This window comes from Ailuropoda melanoleuca, chromosome 14 (assembly GCF_002007445.2).
Source record: "Ailuropoda melanoleuca isolate Jingjing chromosome 14, ASM200744v2, whole genome shotgun sequence".
Classification (NCBI taxonomy): Eukaryota; Metazoa; Chordata; class Mammalia; order Carnivora; family Ursidae; genus Ailuropoda; species Ailuropoda melanoleuca.
In genome coordinates this window covers 65,152,533-65,170,300 of record NC_048231.1, presented here as the reverse complement: position 1 = coordinate 65,170,300, position 17,768 = coordinate 65,152,533, and the positions used below count along the sequence as shown (strand labels likewise).

The window sequence follows — 17,768 nt, the reverse complement described above, 5'->3', positions numbered from 1 at the left end:
AAATGAAAAAGCAGAAAGTAAATTGGAAAAAAGACAAAAATTATTTAATAAATGAAGACTTAATTATGAGATGTACTGAGGAGACTATATATGATCAAAAGCATAATAAGAAAAATAGACAACAAAAAAATATGGGGACGCCAATGGAAATTAAGAAGAAATCTGAAAAACAGATAAGAAAAATACACATGGAAGGCAGTCAAGAGATCTCCAATATATGTATATTTAATATTCTGACATTAAAAAAATAATTTTAAAATATGTCCTTTATTGTATTTTATGTTAGTAGGTGTCCCTCCTATATGAATTTAAGGATGGATCTTTCCATTTCTGGAAAAAATGCCATTAGGATTTTTATAGGTGTTGCATTGAATCTGTACATTGCTTTGGGTAATATTAACATCTTAAAAATATAAAGTCTTCTAAGAGTTTGCTACAGCTGAAGTCAAAGAGGTTTCTGTCTGTGTTCTCCTCTAGAGTTTTGATGGTTTCCTGCCTCACATTAAGATCTTTCATCCATTTTGAATTTGTTTTTGTTTATGGTGTAAGAAAGTGGTCCAGTTTCATTCTTCTGCATGTTGCTGTCCAGTTTTCCCAACACCATTTGTTGAAGAGACTGTTTTTTCCATTGGTAGAATTAGTGTTGTTGAAGATTAGTTGACCATATAGTTGTGGGTCCACTTTTGGGTTCTCTGTTCTCTTTCATTGATCTATGTGTCTGTTTTTGTGCCAGCACCCTACTGCCTTGAGGACTACAGCTTTGTAATACAGCTTGATGTCTGGAACTGTGATGCATCCAAGTTGTTTTTCTTTTTCAGAATTGCTTTGGCTATTTGGGGTCTTTTGCGATTCCAAACAAATTTTAAGATTGTTTGTTCTAACTCTGTGAAAAATGCTGGTGGTATTTTGATAGGGATTGCATTAAATGTGTAGATTGTTTTAAACAGTATAGATGTTTTAACAATGTTTGTTCTTCTAGTTCATGAGCATGGGATGCTCTTCCATTGCTTTGTGTCCTCTTCAATTTCTTTTGTAAGTATTCTATAGCTACCAAAGCACAGATCTTTTACTTCTTTAGTTAGGTTTATTCCTAAGTATCTTATTGCTTTTGATGCAATTGCAAATGGGATTGATTTCTTGATTTCTTTTTCTGCTGCTTCATTATTAGTGTATAGAAATGCAAAAGATTACTGCACATTGATTTTATATCCTGCAACTTTGCTGAATTTATATAAGAATTCTAGCAATTTTTTAGTGGAGTCTTTTGGGTTTTCTACATAGAGTATCATGTCATCTGCAAATAGTGAAAGTTTGGCTTCTTCCTTGCCAATTTGAATACCTTTTATTTCTTTTTGTTGTCTGATTGCTGAGACAAAGACTTCCAGTACTATGTTAAATAGTAATGGTGAGAATGGACATCCTTGCCTTGTTCCTGACTGTAGGGGTAAGGCTATCAATTTTTCCTCACAAGGACTTCATCAAAATAAAAAGCTTATGCACAGCAAAGGAAACAGCCAACAAAACTAAAAGGCAGCCTACAGAATGGGAGAAGAAATTTGCAAATGACATTCTGATAAAGGGTTAGTATCCAAAATCTACAAGAAATTATCAAACTAAATACCCAAAAGACAAACAACCCAGTTAAGAAATGGGCAGAAGACATGAATAGGAACTTTTCCAAAGAAAACATCCAGATGGCTAATAGACATGAAAAGATGCTCAACATCACTCACAATCAGGAAAATACAAATCAAAACCACAATGACATACCATCTCACACCTGTAAGGAAGGCTAAAATTAACAACACAAGAAACAGTAGGGGCTGGCAAGGATGTGGAGAAAGGTTAACACTTTTGCACTGTTGGTGGGATTGCAAACTGGCACAGCCACTCTGGAGAACAGTACAGAAGTTCCTCAAAATGTTAAAAATATAACTACCCTATGATCCAGCAATTGTACTGCTAGGTATTTACCCAAAGGACACAAAAATACACATTTGAAGCGATGCATGTACCCCGATGTTTATAGCAGCATTATCATCAATAGCCAAACTATGGAGAGAGCCCAAACGTCCAACACCTGACGAGTGAATAAAGAAGATGTGTAATGGAATATTACTCAGCCATCAAAAAGAATGAAATCTTGCCATTTGCAATGACATGGATGGAGCTAGAGAATATAATGCTAAGTGAAATGTCAGTCAGAGAAAGACAAATACCATATGATCTCACTCACATGGAATTTAAGAAAGAAAACAGATAAACATATGGGAAAGGGGAAAAGAATAAAAGGAGAGAGGGAACCAAGGCATAAAAGACTCTTAATGATAGAGAACAAACTGAGGGTTGATGGAGGGAGGTGGGTGGGGGACGGNATGAGTCACTAAATTCTACTCCAGAAAGCAATGTTGCACTATATGTTCACTACCTAAAATTTAAATAAATAAATAGATAGATAAATAAATAAATAAACAAATAAATAAATAAAATCTTCCAAGAACATGAGTTATCTTTACATTTATTTGTGTCTTCTTTAATTTCTTTTAGCAATGTTTTGTAGTCTTCAGTGTACAAGTAATCGCCTTGGTTAATTTTATTCCTATTTTATTCTTTTTAATGGTATTATAATAAAATTGTTCTCATATTATTTTCTGGATAGTTCATTGTTAGTTTATAGAAATGGAACTGATTTTTGTATATGGTTTTGTATCCTGCAACTCACTGAATTTATTACTTCTAACAGCCTTTTTTTGTGACATCTTTAGATTTTTCTGCTTGTAAGGTCACATTGCCCAAATGGCCAAGAGGTACATGAGAGTGTTGAAAATCACTAATCATCAGGGAAATGCAAATCAAAACCACAATGAGATATTACCTCACACCTGCTAGGAAGGCTATAATCAAGAATATAGCAGATAGCAAGTGTTGGCAAGGATGTGGAGAAAGGGAACCCTTGTATGCTGTTGGTGAGAAATATTTGGAAATTAAGTGACTGAGAATGTAGATTGGTTCAGCTACTATGGAACAGTTTGGATGTCTCTCAAAAAATAAAAAAAATAGGAAAATAAGACAGATGTTGTTTAAAGGTACAAACTTGCAACTAGTAGATAAATAAGTCCTGGAGATCTAATAGAATGTAGTGACTATAGACAATATTATATACATCAAAATTGTTAAGAGACTAGATTTAATTATTCCCAACACGAGGGAAATAATAATTATATGACATGATAGAGGTGTTAACTAATGATACAATGGCAATCATATCATAATATATAAAAGTATCAAATCAACATATTGTACATCTCAAAGCTGATTTGTTTTCAAAAACCATGGAGACCAGAAGGAAGTGGGTTGACATATTTAAAATGCTGAAAGAAAGAAATAGAAGCTGTCAACTGAGAATTCTATATACAGGAAAACCATCCACAACAATGAGGAGAAATTAAGATATTCCCAGATAAACAAAAGCTAAGCGATTCTGTCACTAGTAAACCTGCCCTACAACAAATGTTAAAGGGAGTTCCTTCAGGCTGAACTAAAAGGATATCAGACAGTAACCTGAAAATATTTGATGAAATAAAAATTCTAGTAAAATTGATATATAGGTAAATATAAAAGCTGCTATCTTTTTATTTTGGGTGTTTCTTCTTCTCCCCCTGTATGTCTTAGAAAACAAATGCATAAAACTATAAGTCTACATTAATGGCTATAGAGCTATAAACTATAATTATAAATCTACATTAATGGCTTCAAATATATATGAAGTAGAGATTCGAAAAATAGCAAAAAATCAATGAAAACAAAAATTTGTTCTTTTAAAAGATTACCAAAACTGACAAATCTTTTTCCAGATTGATGAAGAAAAAAAGAGAGAAGACTACAGCATATAACAAAATACAGCATATAACAAAAATGTCAACATAAAGGGGTAGGGGAAAACCTGTATAGGGGAAAAGTTTTTGTACACTAATCAAATTTAGTTGGTATTAATTCAAACGAATGTTATGAACCTAAGGGGTTAAATGGAGTCCCCGGGATAACCACTCATGAAATACCTAAAAACATCCATAAAGGAAATGAGAAGGAAATCAGAGTGGTACATTACAAAACATTAATTAAATAAATAATAAAGTTGTAATGGGTGAATTGAGGACCAAAAAAAGACATAAGACATAGAGAAAATGCAATAGAGTAAATTTTCTATCAGTAATAATTTTGAAGGTAAATTAGTCTCTTCAATTTAAGGGCAGATATTAGCAGAATGTATTTTTTAAAAAGTGATTCAACTGTATGCTATTTATAATAGACTCACTTTAGATACAAAGACACATCAAGGTTGAAAGTGAAAGAAGGGCAAAAGATATTGCATGTAAATAGCAACTGAAATAAAGCAAGGGCAGCCATACTTACAATGAAAAAAAACGAAAAACAAAAACATAGGTTTTAAGACAAAAATCATCACAAAAATCAAAAGAAGATGCTATATAATAATTGCAACATCAAGTCAGTAGAAAAATATAATCAGATATATATATCATCAGAGCTTCTAAATATATGAAGCAAATATTTACAGAATGGATGGGAGAAATAAGCACAATAATAAGAGATTTCAATTCCCTATTTCCCATAATAGATAAAACAAGCAGAAAGAAAATCAATAAGGAAACAGAGGACTTGAACAACGCTGTAGACCAATTGGGCCTAAGAGACACATACAGAATATTCCACCCAACAACAGCAGAATACACATTTTTCTCAAGTGCACATGGAATGGTCTCCAGAATAGGCCACATGTTAGGCCATAAAATAAGTCTCAATAAAGTTAAGAAGGCTGAAATCATAGAAAATATTTTTTCTGTTGATAGTAGAATGAAACTAGCAGAGGAAAATTGGAAAATCCACAAATATTTGGAAATTAAGTGACTGCTCTTAAACAATCAGTAGGTCAAAAATAAATCTCAAGTGAAATTAGAAAATAATTTGAGGCAAATTGAAAAGGAATGCAAGCAAAATGCAATCTAGAAAAAGGAAAGAAATAAAGATTAGAGTGATGAAAAATGAAGTAGAGATTAGAAAAATAGCAAAAAACCAATGAAAACAAAAATTTGTTCTTATAAAAGATTACCAAAACTGATAAATCTTCTTCCATTCCGTGGGTTGCCTCTTAGTTTTTTTGACAGTTTCCTTGGCTGTGCAGAAGCTTTTTATCTTGATGAAGTCCCACAAGTTCATTTTATCTTTTGTTTCTCTTGCTTTTGGAGATGTGTCATGAAAAAGGTTGCTTTGGCCCTTAAAAAGTTAAAAATTGAGCTACCCTATGACCCAGCCATCGCACTACTGGGTGTTTACCCCAAAGATACAGACGTAGTGAAGAGAANCGTAGTAAAGAGAAGGGCCATATGCACCCCAATGTTCATAGCTGCATTGTCCACAATAGCCAAATCATGGAAGGAGCCGAGATGCCCTTCAACAGATGACTGGATTAAGAAGCTGTGGTCCATATATGCAATGGAATATTACTCAGCTATCAGAAAGAATGAGTTCTCAACATTTGCTGCAACATGGACGGCACTGGAGAAGATAATGCTAAGTGAAATAAGTCAAGCAGAGAAAGAACAATTATCATATGGTTTCTCTCATCTATGGAACATAAGAACTAGGAAGATCGGTAGGGGAAGAAAGGGATAAAGAAGGGGAGGTAATCAGAAGGGGGAATGAAGCATGAGAGACTATGGACTATGAGAAACAAACTGGGGGCTTCAGAGGGCAGGGGGTGGGGGAATGGGATAGACTGGTGATGGGTAGTAAGGAGGGCACGTATTGCATGGTGCACTGGGTGTTATACGCAACTAATGAATCATTGAACTTTACATCAGAAACCAGGGATGTACTGTATGGTGACTAACATAATATAATAAAAAAAAAACATTAAAAAAAATGATAAATCTTTTTCCAGATTGAAGAACAAAAAAAAGAGAGAAGACCAAAATTACTTAATCAGAAATGAAAGTTGAGACAATATTACAAATCTTACAAAATATCAAGGATTGTAAGAGAATATTATACCACAGATAAAATACACAAATTTTTTGAAGCAAACAAATTCACAAAGTTGACACAAGAAGAAATTAAAAATCTGAACAGAAGTATAACAAGACACTGAATCAGTTATCAAGCAACTTTTCACATAGGAAATTCCATGACCAGATGATTCACTAGTCACTTCCACTAAATATCTTAAGAAAAATGAACCCCAATCCTTCTCCCGTGAAAAATAAAAATAGAAGAGGAAGGAACACTTCTGAGCTTAATAGGTACAGGGTTTCTTTTTGGGATATTGAACAAATAAGATATCTGGAACTAGTTAGTGGTGATGGTTGCACAACACTGTACATGTCACTGGATGGTACACTTACGTTGGTTAAAATGGTAATTTTTTTAAAATAATAATGGTTATTTATTTATTTATTTACTTTAGAGAGAGAGAGAGAGAGTGCACATAGAGAGGGAGAGTGAGAGGAAGAAGCAGAGAGAAGCAGACTCCCCCCCCACGAGCAGAGAGCCTAAAGTGGAGCTCCATCCCAGGACCCTGAGATCATAACCTGAGCCGAAGGCAGACGCTTAACCGACTGAGGCACCCAGGCGCCCCAAAATGATAAGTTTTATGTTAAGTTCATTGTACTACAATTTTAAATCATCTTACATCTTTAAATTTTAATGATTATATAATTTTATTTCTAAAATTTATATTTGAACTTTTTTTTGAACTGTGTATAGCAGTTTTCTACTTTCTTTTTCCCGTACATATTTTAGATTATCTATTTTTAAAATGTATTACACATATTTGTCATTCTACAGATGATAATTTATTTCCATTCTGTATATGATAATTCCAATGACTAAAATCTTTTTTATTTGATCTGGTTGCACATATCATTTATGTTGCCTTACTGCCTTGTTTGCTTTATCATCATTTTATGGAGTATTCATTTTTGAAAGCAACCATATTTATGGGGAACCCTTGTGACCTACACTGAAGTTTCGTTCCTTGAGTGAATATTTGCATTCATTTCTTAGGGTTTGCATTTTTAGTCCCTGGAACAGTCATAACACATAACTTCATGAGATCCTTTCAGCTTTATTTCTTCTCCTGGTCGTCAGACCACATAGGCAGGGTGAGCTTGGACCCCAAAACCACATAAGCACCAGCTTATAGCGAAGAATTCTGAAACCCAAGGCTGAAATAGACAAGCTTTTGAACATTCTATCTTTGCAAATGATTACCTTCCTGTTTTATTTATTTTTCCGTGTTCATTCTTTCACTGAAATTGTTACACTTGAATCCCAAGTTTATGTGTGATCTCTGATTTGATCTTTCACTTTGTGTGGGCTCTAGGCACACATAGGTTATTAAAATCAAAGCTCTATATTAAGGAATGTACAACTTTTCCCAGGGAAGCCATGGATTTTATTTCACTTATTACTGTGGATTTACGCTTTCCATTTGCTTTGTGCCTCTAAGGATTACTCTGACTTTATTGCCAGCTCAGACATGCACTTTAAACTATTCTTTTAAAAATTATTCAGCTTTTTCTGGCATTTTTGGAATAGGATGATTTGGAGGTATCCATTCTGCCATAGAATGCCGGAGATGATAGACTCTCATCTTGTTTTTGTCCAGAGATAAAGGAAAAAGTCAGGGCCTAACAGTGTATCATTGTCCAAATTATGCTAATGATGAAACAAATCTACCAACTTTCCTTGTCAATGTATCTGTGCTGATCATTAGTGCTTTCACCCAATATTTCCAGCTTTTTAACTTTCATGCACAGGGTAGGATTGCTTGCCATCAATATGAAGTTAGACTTAGCCATGTAGCTTTGTTCGGCTATTGAAATGTGTGTGAAAATGAAATGCATCCCTTCTGCCCAGAAAATTTTGGAGGTGGTGAGTGATTAAATGCACACCACTCCCACTGCTGCACAGGTTAAGCCTAGGTCACCGTAATCATTCGTTCATCTGGGTGCCTCTGAGGGCTTATGGTGACCAGAGACAGTCCCTTCCCAATGCTGTATAAATAATTAAGTTGTGTTAACCTGAGCCACTGAGATTCGGGGGAGTTCTTGTTACCAAAGCATATCTTAGCCCACACTATTTGCAATATTGTCAAATACTATTTCTTTTTAAGCTCAGTCCAACGCCCACTAATTCATGAGGTGTTCCCTGATATTGTTCAAAAAATAATCACTTCTTCTGTACTACACTGATAAAAATAACAGTAAAAATGACTAATTGAGTTTACTATTAGTGAGTTGTTGTGTTAAGCCTTTTACTCACATTAGCTCATGTAATATTACCACAAAATTATGAAGAAGGTGTATTATTATTTCTATTTTACAAGTGAGGAAAATAAGGCTCTAAGAAATTAAGGAGCACAATCATTGCTCACGTGATCTTTGTCATATTTGACTGAAATTACAATTATTGGTTTATTCATATATAATCCCAGTTAAAATTAGAACACCTATTTAACTTCATTTCCACCAGTCCCAGCCAGTGGCTGGCACGCAGTAGGTACTCAATTCTTAAAATATATCTTTTTCTAATCTATATAAGTGCACTGAAAATTTAAAGATGAAAGAAAATGTAAATGATAAGACAACAAATACTTTTCAGTTTTACCACTCTAAGAAAGTGTTAATGAAGATTTTGTTTATTTCCTTCTGATTTTTCAATGCGTGTGTAATTTGCACACCGTTGACACAATATTCTGTGTGCAAATTTGTAGATTGAATTTTATACTTAAATTCAGATATTAAGCACTCCATTCTCTTTTTTTGTTAATTTATTGAAATACTGAGTTTATTTCACATGCATATTTTTGTCTCCCCTCCATTTCCATTTGTCTGATTATCACTACTACTATGTCCTGTCATAACACTCCGTACATACTCAAAACCAAGCAAAGGGTGGAGTCCCATCTTTAAAAACTAAACAGGCATTTTGGACAACGCATTCTTGGCATTGGACCCTAGACAACAGTTATCGGACACGGTAGGGAAAATTCTCACTGTGTTATAAAAAGGACATCCAGATATCAACCATTACAAAAATGGAATGATGGAAAAATTTTAAGAAACCGTTTCAACTATTTTCTTTTTTTTTTTTTTTAAAGATTTTATTTATTTATTTGACAGAGATAGAGACAGCCAGAGAGAGAGGAACACAAGCAGGGGGAATGGGAGAGGAAGAAGCAGGCTCCCAGCAGAGGAGCCTGATGTGGGGCTCGATTCCAGAACGCCGGGATCACGCCCTGAGCCGAAGGCAGGCGCTTAACCCCTGTGCCACCCAGGCGCCCCCGTTTACACTATTTTCTTAACAGAGTTCCTCCACTGCTGGAGATCTTGAATAACCTCCTGGTCAGTCATCTGGAAGCAATTCTTCATATAATTGATGAACTTGGCTTCCACTCTGGAAAGAAAACCAGCTTTTTCTATACTTACTTGCATTTTTGCTTTAATGTCCTCTACAGAACTAGGTCCTTTGGGTGTTTTAAGAATTTTTTTCCTTTTCTTTGAAGGATTGGGGACCTTTTGATCTTGGTGTTGATGGTTTTGAGTTTCTTTCATTCTGGTTTGCATTTTTGGCTGGAGTATCTCATATGGATTTTTTTCCTGGAGCTTTTTCTTCAGCTTCCTCCTCCTCATCGTGTTCATCATCTCTTCCTCCTCTTCCTCTTCCTTCTTGTTGTTGTTCTCCTTCTTCTCCTTCTCCCTCTCCCCTCCTCCCCCCTCCTCCTCCTTCTTCTTCTATTTCTTCTTCTTCTTCCTCATCATCTTCATCATCATTTTCACCAACACCAAGTTTTGCTTTTTCCTGTAGAAATGTACTACCACTTCCAAGGTTAGAACTTTTCCAGATTGCTAAGGAATTTCACATCCTCTTCCTTTTTATCTTCTGACTCTCCCACAGCTACTGAGTGCTATCCACCACTATGCACAGACCCTGAACAACAGGTGGTATTATTTCCAAGCCTGCAAGGAAAACCTTGGCTGTACAGACATTTTCAAAGTTTCCAGTGTGACTTCCATTGGACTTCATTGCCTTTGCTTCAACAATGTGTAATTCATTCTTTGCACCAACCCCTAAAATGACTGTTCTTAAAGATAACTGATGCTCATTTTCATCATTATCCACTTTAGTTCACAACTGAAAAGATGGACCTGGGGCTTCAGAGGGCTCATGTCCATGTCCATCAAATCTTCCACAGAGTGGTAAAACACATGTAGGAGGTTAAAGAAGGCAGACAGAGACAAACTACTGCTATGCAGAGAAAAGCCAAGCAGGATAGAATCACACCAGGGAAAGCAAGTATTCCATTATCTTAACATCTATTTTATAACTAAATAAAATGCAGTGATATGGGCAAAACCATAATTCTCACATTTCACATTTACATTTCCTGGATGTTGTTAATTTTATCCATTCTTTCATTCAAAAGTATTTACTGAACTCCCCTTATATTCCCACGGACTCTTATAAACACTGGATTACAAGGACAAAACAAACAAACAAACCCTTGCTGTAATAGCATTTATTTTCTACTGGGAGGAGACAGATAATTAGTTAATAAATGTATAATTTAATATAAGCATTATGAGGAAATAAAGTCAGATAAAGTGATAGGAAATGATGGATTTTCTGTATTTTCAACACGTTTGTCAGGGATGCTTTTTTGTTGGGGTGATTGGTGTTTGAGGGGAGGGTAGAATGAAGTGAGAAGTAAAGTCACCTGGCTATTTGAGGGAAAAGAGTTCCAGGCAGATGGGAAAGCAAATGCAAAGTAAATTCCTGAGGCACTTGTTTGCCTCTCTCAAGAAGGCAAGGAGTCAAGAGGGCTGGAGGAACACAATGGGTAAGGAGATCTGGTAGGGATTAAATAAAGAAGCAGCAGGGACCCAGATCTTATAACCCATGGTGGTTCTTGAATTTTACTTTGAGTTTATAGGGAAGTAGTCAAATTATTTTGATCATAAAAATGAGATGCTTAGATACATATTTTGACAGGATTTCTCTAGTTGCACTATGGAAAGCACCTTCTGGGGTGGAGGGTCAAAAATGCAACCAGGGAAACCAGATAGAGGCTACTTCAGAATTCAGGCAAGAGAAGATGGTGGCTCGGTGTAGAATGATAGTGGTTTAAGTGGTAAGATATAGATGGTTTGATTATTTGGCATATATTTTGAAGGTAGAGCTGATATGACTTCCTGATGGATTGCATGTTAAGTATGAGAGAAAGAATTAAGGCTGATCTGTAGCCCTTGTTTGGATTTGATTAACAATATATGCATGTAATATATATGTAAAACATACTGAGATTTCCAAATTATCTATAATAAATAACACCTCAATGGATGTCTTGTGAATATTTGTCTACATTTCTTAGATATGTCTCCTTTCCTTAGAATATTTCCTTATAAAAGGAATTACCTGTTATTAGGGAATTTTTTAAAAAATCACTTTAAATTCATTGGCATACAATGGCTTTTGTGGAGTCATTTCTTCAATAACATTTACTTTTTGTTACATATTTATTTGTTTGTATATAGTTTCTCCTTGGATTAATTAGATGTTAACTCATAAACTTTTCCGTTTCATTGATATTTATTTGAATTTGTGCAACCAATTTTCATCTAGTATATCATCTGTTTGTACCTATGTAATCATATCTCATTTGTTGTTTCTAAACTACCTTATCCTTTACCTGATTAGATTTGTAGAATTTCCCTCTACCCTCCTCCCCACTAAATCTTCAAAAATTTTAGCTATGCTCACAATTATATTTATGGTCTTCAAACTACTTTCCTAATTTTATTCAGTTTTTTTCCCCTAACTTTTTGAGTTGGATGTTTTATTCATTTATTCATTGTCATAGGTATTTTTGTGTGCATGTAGAGGTGGATGTGGAAACATTAGTATATTTCTGTAAAACTATACATTTGCAACTATTAAAATTTCAGAGAAATTTAAAATATGTTCACATGCAATTTTCAAGTCATCTGTTCTTCCCAAGGCATACATAATTTTATTTTTATTTCCTCATTAGTCCATATATGTAAAATAATGTTTAAACATTTGCAAATAATTATTGTTGTTTTATAATTTTCTTATTAACAAGTTTTACTGCAAATTCATAGATGTGGCTACATAGGTTCATAGGTATGTTTCTTGTGTCAGTCTTGTCTATTATATCATCCAGTCTGTTAGCCATAGGTGATCTAAGTCCAATTAATATATATAAACTTTAATTCTCCATCAGACATCAACTATTGTTTCAGGTTCATAAGTTAATTGTTAGGAGAGACACACTAGGCAAATGAGTCCTACTTATTTTTAACTCAGAACTTTCATCTCCCAATTGGAAAATTTTTCTGTTACTCATGTTATTTATGAGAAGTCTTTCTATACTTACTAGAAAAAAAATCCTTAAATTCTGTCTTCCATGTTCATTATTTTCTGGGTTTCCATCTTCGATTTATTTTGACTTTAACATATGAAAAAAGAGGTTGAAGGAATGGGAAATAATTCTTTCAATCAAAGAGGTTTCCAAATAGAAATCTATTCCCAATTAAGAAAAGAAAGAAAGAAAGAAAGAAAGAAAGAAAGAAAGAAAGAAAGAAATTTATTCCTTTTACTATACAACTGAAAAAGATCAAAGAGAAAAGAAGGCAAAGCCAACCAAAGAGATGGAACAAAACAGAAACAAGGAAAGATTGTGATATAAGGGTTCTGCATGTGGAAAAAAGTCACCATTTTGCTCTTTCTGGTGATTACATTATCCATGACCATTGCCCAGTAGTTTACCCTTGATTTGAATCAGAAACCCCATTCACAAGAGTGAAATGTCTTCACTGGTTACCATGGAAAACAGAAACATCTGAACTCCTATACATTTTATTATGATAGGTAAATTCCCTCAAATTTAATTATTTTCCTCTTTCTTGTTGACTGTCTATTTCACAGAATGGCATTTTCCATATTATTCTGAGAGGGCAGTATCTACTAACTTACACTACCACTGCAAAGACTGCCAGGTGGTTTTATCTGTTAACACATTCTGGAAAGTACCTGCTTGTTGAATATTTCCACTCAGGGAAGAACAGCTACTATATGACCTTATCCTATTATGGTGTTACTCTTGGGATGAAGCCCAGTAATAGTGGGTTACTGCTTTTTGTTCCTACCAATGCTGGGAGGAGTCTGTTAGTTTGGCTTCCTACATGTGGAAGACATCACTCGTAGACGGAACCCTGCTGCTATGCTGGCTTTCTGCTTTATGTGTCCACTAACTTCCTGGGTTATAACATGATCTTCACCACTAACAGTGAAAGGAATAACTAATTATGTCTGCAAGACGAGTGAAAGGATTTCCAGAACAGATGGTATTTGAGCTGGCTATTTATAGGATGAATTGCAACCTGCTTTATGGTGAAGGGCAAGGGAAGGCTATTTTAGGTTATAGAAAAAACATCTGCAAAAGCTGGATTCAAAACTAGGAATTTTTCATATTCAAAGCCAAGTGTGTAACGGTGTCTCTGGAAGCCTGAGTTTATAAGACTTTCAACAGAAGAATTTATATGCCATGTCAAAGAATTTTTACCTTATAATATGATGGCTGTCAAAACAAATTTACGTGATTAGGTTTAGGATGATAATTGTACCCTTATCATTGTATTAATCACCTAGTCTTCTGCCAAATTTCCTATGTGTCCCCAGAATCAGGAGAATTCATTCAGAATGATCACAGCACTCGCCTCACTAGAAATTGTGTTTTAGCTCTTTCTTTAAAGAGGGTTGAGTCCCCAATAGATTCAGCAATGAAAATAAGCCATAAACTCCCTGAATATTCTGGCTCAATGCCCTCTCCCACTCCAGGGTCTGATTCTCAGCCATATATTTGGACTGCTTTCAGACTTTTTTCTTCTCAGTCCTGTTTTAGAAGGTTCTTTCAATGATCAAGTTCTGCCTGAAAATCCCACCAGTTCTGTCTCACATTCTATAATCCTCTGGAGCTAGTACCTTTGTTTGTTTATTTCTGTAAAGGGCCAGATACTAAACGTTTTAGGTTTTGTGGGCTATATGGGCTCTGTCACAACTACTCAACTCTATCTTCACAGTGTAAAAGTAGACACTGATAATAAGAAAAAGAATGAGCCTGACTGTGCTCCATTAAAACTTTATTTATAAGAACAAGAAGTAGGCTAACTTTAGCCAAAGGCTATAATTTTTGACTCCTGGTCTAGACCTCCTTGAATCTCAAAGACTGGAATCAACTGAATTTAGTATACTTGATCTCTTGGAATTGATTTCTACATGTTGATTTTATCCTTGAAACAATTACCTGGCTCCTGTTATATTACGCTCACAAAAAAATCCTTCTTGTTATTCTTGTACTACAACAACATGGCTAATTTTGCTCCCTAAATTCTGTGCAGCTAATCCTAATTACCATGGGACACTAGGAACAGGTAATATGGCAGGAGCTCAGGACACTGATTATGAGAGCCAAAAGAATTAAAGGTGATGGTAATTGATAAATAATATAATATTATCTAATATTTATAAATATTTACCGTGTGTCGAGCACTAATTGTTTACATATAAAAACTCATTTAATCCTCACAATAATGCTACGAGTTATTATCCTCTCTACTTAACAGAAGAGGGAACTGAAACGGATAAATTAAGTAACCTGTCCAAGCCCAAACAGCTGGTAAGAGGTGTGGCCAGCATACAAACCCAGGAAGTTCAGCTCCAGCATCAACATTCTTACCCACTACACTTTGCAGAGAGGTGCTGCAGAAAGAGAAAATTCTCTGAAAGGGAATGATCAGCACTCAGCAATCAGTTAAATACAGTGAGAGTGACAGAAGAAACTGAGGAAAAATTGCAAATCATTTAATTGGAAGATTAGTTAGAGAATACAGGAGAATATTTGTTGACTATGTTAATTTTTCAATTATTTTGTTAAGAGTTTTCTACCAGTTTCAAAGTAGGTTCCTCACAGAGGAAAGTACTTACTTAGACTTCATTAGATGATTTCTAGCAGGAAATACAGTCTTAAAATTATTTTAGCCTATCAGTGCTTCTCAAAACCTATGTACTTAAGAATCATCTAAGGATCTTATTGATGTGCAAAGTGTGATTCAATCTAGGTCAAGGATAGGGCCTGAGGTTCTCCATTTTTCACAAACTTTAAGGCCAGGCTGGATTCACAGGTGTGGGACCTGTGCAGTTACACAAAGGCCTTACATTTGATTTAATACTCTGCTGTCCGCATATTGTTATTCTTAGTAATTTATGAACAAAAGGCCCTGCATTTTAATTTTGCCCACAATCTATGTAGCCTGTCTTGCTCCCTCTGAATGCTGCTGCTGGTCTGTGGACCACACTTTGAGTTGAAAGGATCCAGTGCAGAGGTCAGCAAACCATGATTCACTGGGCAAATTCAGCCAACCGTTTGTTTTTGTAAATAATGTTTTATTGCAACATATTCACACCTACCTGTTTATATATTGTATATGGCTTTCTGTGTTATAACATGAATTGAGTACCTGTGGCTAACAGAAGATATGGCCATCAAGACCTAAAATATTTGCTATCTGGTCCTTTACAGAAAAAGGGTATTCAATCAGTGGCCTAATAGATGGTATTAGAGACCATGGGATCAGAGACAGCATGTTAAGCAAATCATTTTCCCATACTTAGCAAAATGTTGCCTTACATTTGTTAAGTCTTCTGATTTTTTTTTTTAAACAAAGCATTTTTAACGTACATTACGCAGTTTCTGTCATGGCATCCCTTTGAGGTACTGTTATACTCTTAATTGACCTATTGAAAACTGGGGTTCAGATGCCTTAGTAGATTCATTCCACTTCATATAATAATCATCTGCTAAAGAGCCTAGGATGTTTTCGCTTTTTCAGAGCCCGTTCACATATTCTATTTCTCTCTGAGGGTCTTCTTAGAGAATTTTTTTTCTAAGTAGCGGCTGTAGCTACTTATGGTCTTATCCCACAATGACATCATTTTTGTAAGTAATTCAGCGGTTATCAAACTGTATTGCTGACAGCCAGAAGTTCACAAAGATACCTCAGAGGCCACTGAAAATGGGCAAAGTATGGAGAGTAACCAAGCATGTCCAGGATACTTTACTGACTTTGTGTATTAGATCTTTGTGTTACATTTAGTCTGAAGAAATATTTCCATTTAAAATTGTTTTTAAACACTGCTTTAATAATTATTATTTCTCTTTGTTTCGTTGCTTAAACCACTCTAAATTCCCCAGAAACATTTGCTTTTCTTCCCTTTCTCCCCATCCCTCAAACAATGTAACACAGCACTGTATTATAAATTGGTACACCATTATCTTTAACAAAGTTGACTATCTGTGAATCACGTTGCTCAGCATGACTACATTAAAGCGTTATGCAAATTGGGTCTATTATTTCCTCCTTTTTGTATATGAAGGGAGGATTGTTTAGGTAGGAGTAATGGTGAAAATTGATTAGGCATTATATCCTAGTACACCACAACAATAATTAAGACAATGGTTGAAATTTTCACAGATATATGACAGAAAGGCATATTTAAGAAATAATGTTGAAACTCTCAAATAAAAAAAATATGAACATTATATAGCTTTAGGGCTTTTAGCCAGGAATAACTGAGACTGAATATGACTGAGGGAAGGACCATATCTGGTTTTAATAATGACAGTAGAGTCACCTTTCACTTTTGACACACACACACACACAAAACACATAGCCAAGAGGAAAATCATCTGTCCTTTTGAGTATTTCAAAACTATGTTGATAGTAGAGATGGAACTGTGTCTTTTTGCTTCACAGTGTAGGTTTATCAAAGATAATTTTAACAATTTTCTCAGCTAATTTTTCTACCAGTTTATTGCCTACTGAAACTGGCATCCGGCCCAGTACTATCACCTAGTTTGTGGTACTCCTGTTTCCTAAGACTGGATGCTGTTTTATTTTTTCTCATGAACTACAAGCCATAGAAAATTTTCAGCATAGAATCATTATTAATGATTACCATGCTTCTCAGATGGAAGCATTCCCTACCAACTATCCAGTCTATTCCCAGTAACAGAAGTATAGTTGTTTAAAACAGGTAAATTTCAAAGATATTTATTGGTTGGGAAGTGGGTCAGGGTCAAATGACTTTGAATAAATGAGAATTAAAGCCTAATTCAAAATACAAATTCTAATTTCCGCTACTTCTTAGTGTACATACATGTATTTGCATGTGAGCAGGATATACCTCTTTCCATTTGCCTTCCTTCTTTGAAGACTTTGGATATCTAAAATATAATATGAAAGAATACCTTTTAAAGAAAGAATACCTACACAATTTCTTAAATAGGACATATTCAAAAAGGAAAAGATCAATAAATTGGATTACATGAAAATCAGGTTTCTGTTGATTAAATGAGAGTCCAAAAAACAATTCACCGATGGATATGTAGGGCTTACTTTGTTGGCAATGATGTAGGGCAACTAGAACTCTCATACCTTGCTTAGTCTAAATTAGGTAACTATTCTAGCAAATTCTTTTGAATCACCTACCAAAATTATAGATATGTAGTGATAATATCATCACTAGTTATAAAAGCAACTTTCCAAAAACGTGCACAAGAATGTTTATGGCAGCTTCATCTGTAATTGCTAAAATTAGAAACGATCAAA

General features: G+C 34.8%; 1 pseudogene; it reads right to left on the bottom strand.

Moving 5' to 3' along the window:
• Positions 1-9,365: 9,365 nt before the first annotated feature.
• Positions 9,366-17,768, bottom strand: part of LOC105236291 — a 178,537-nt pseudogene continuing 170,134 nt past the window's right edge.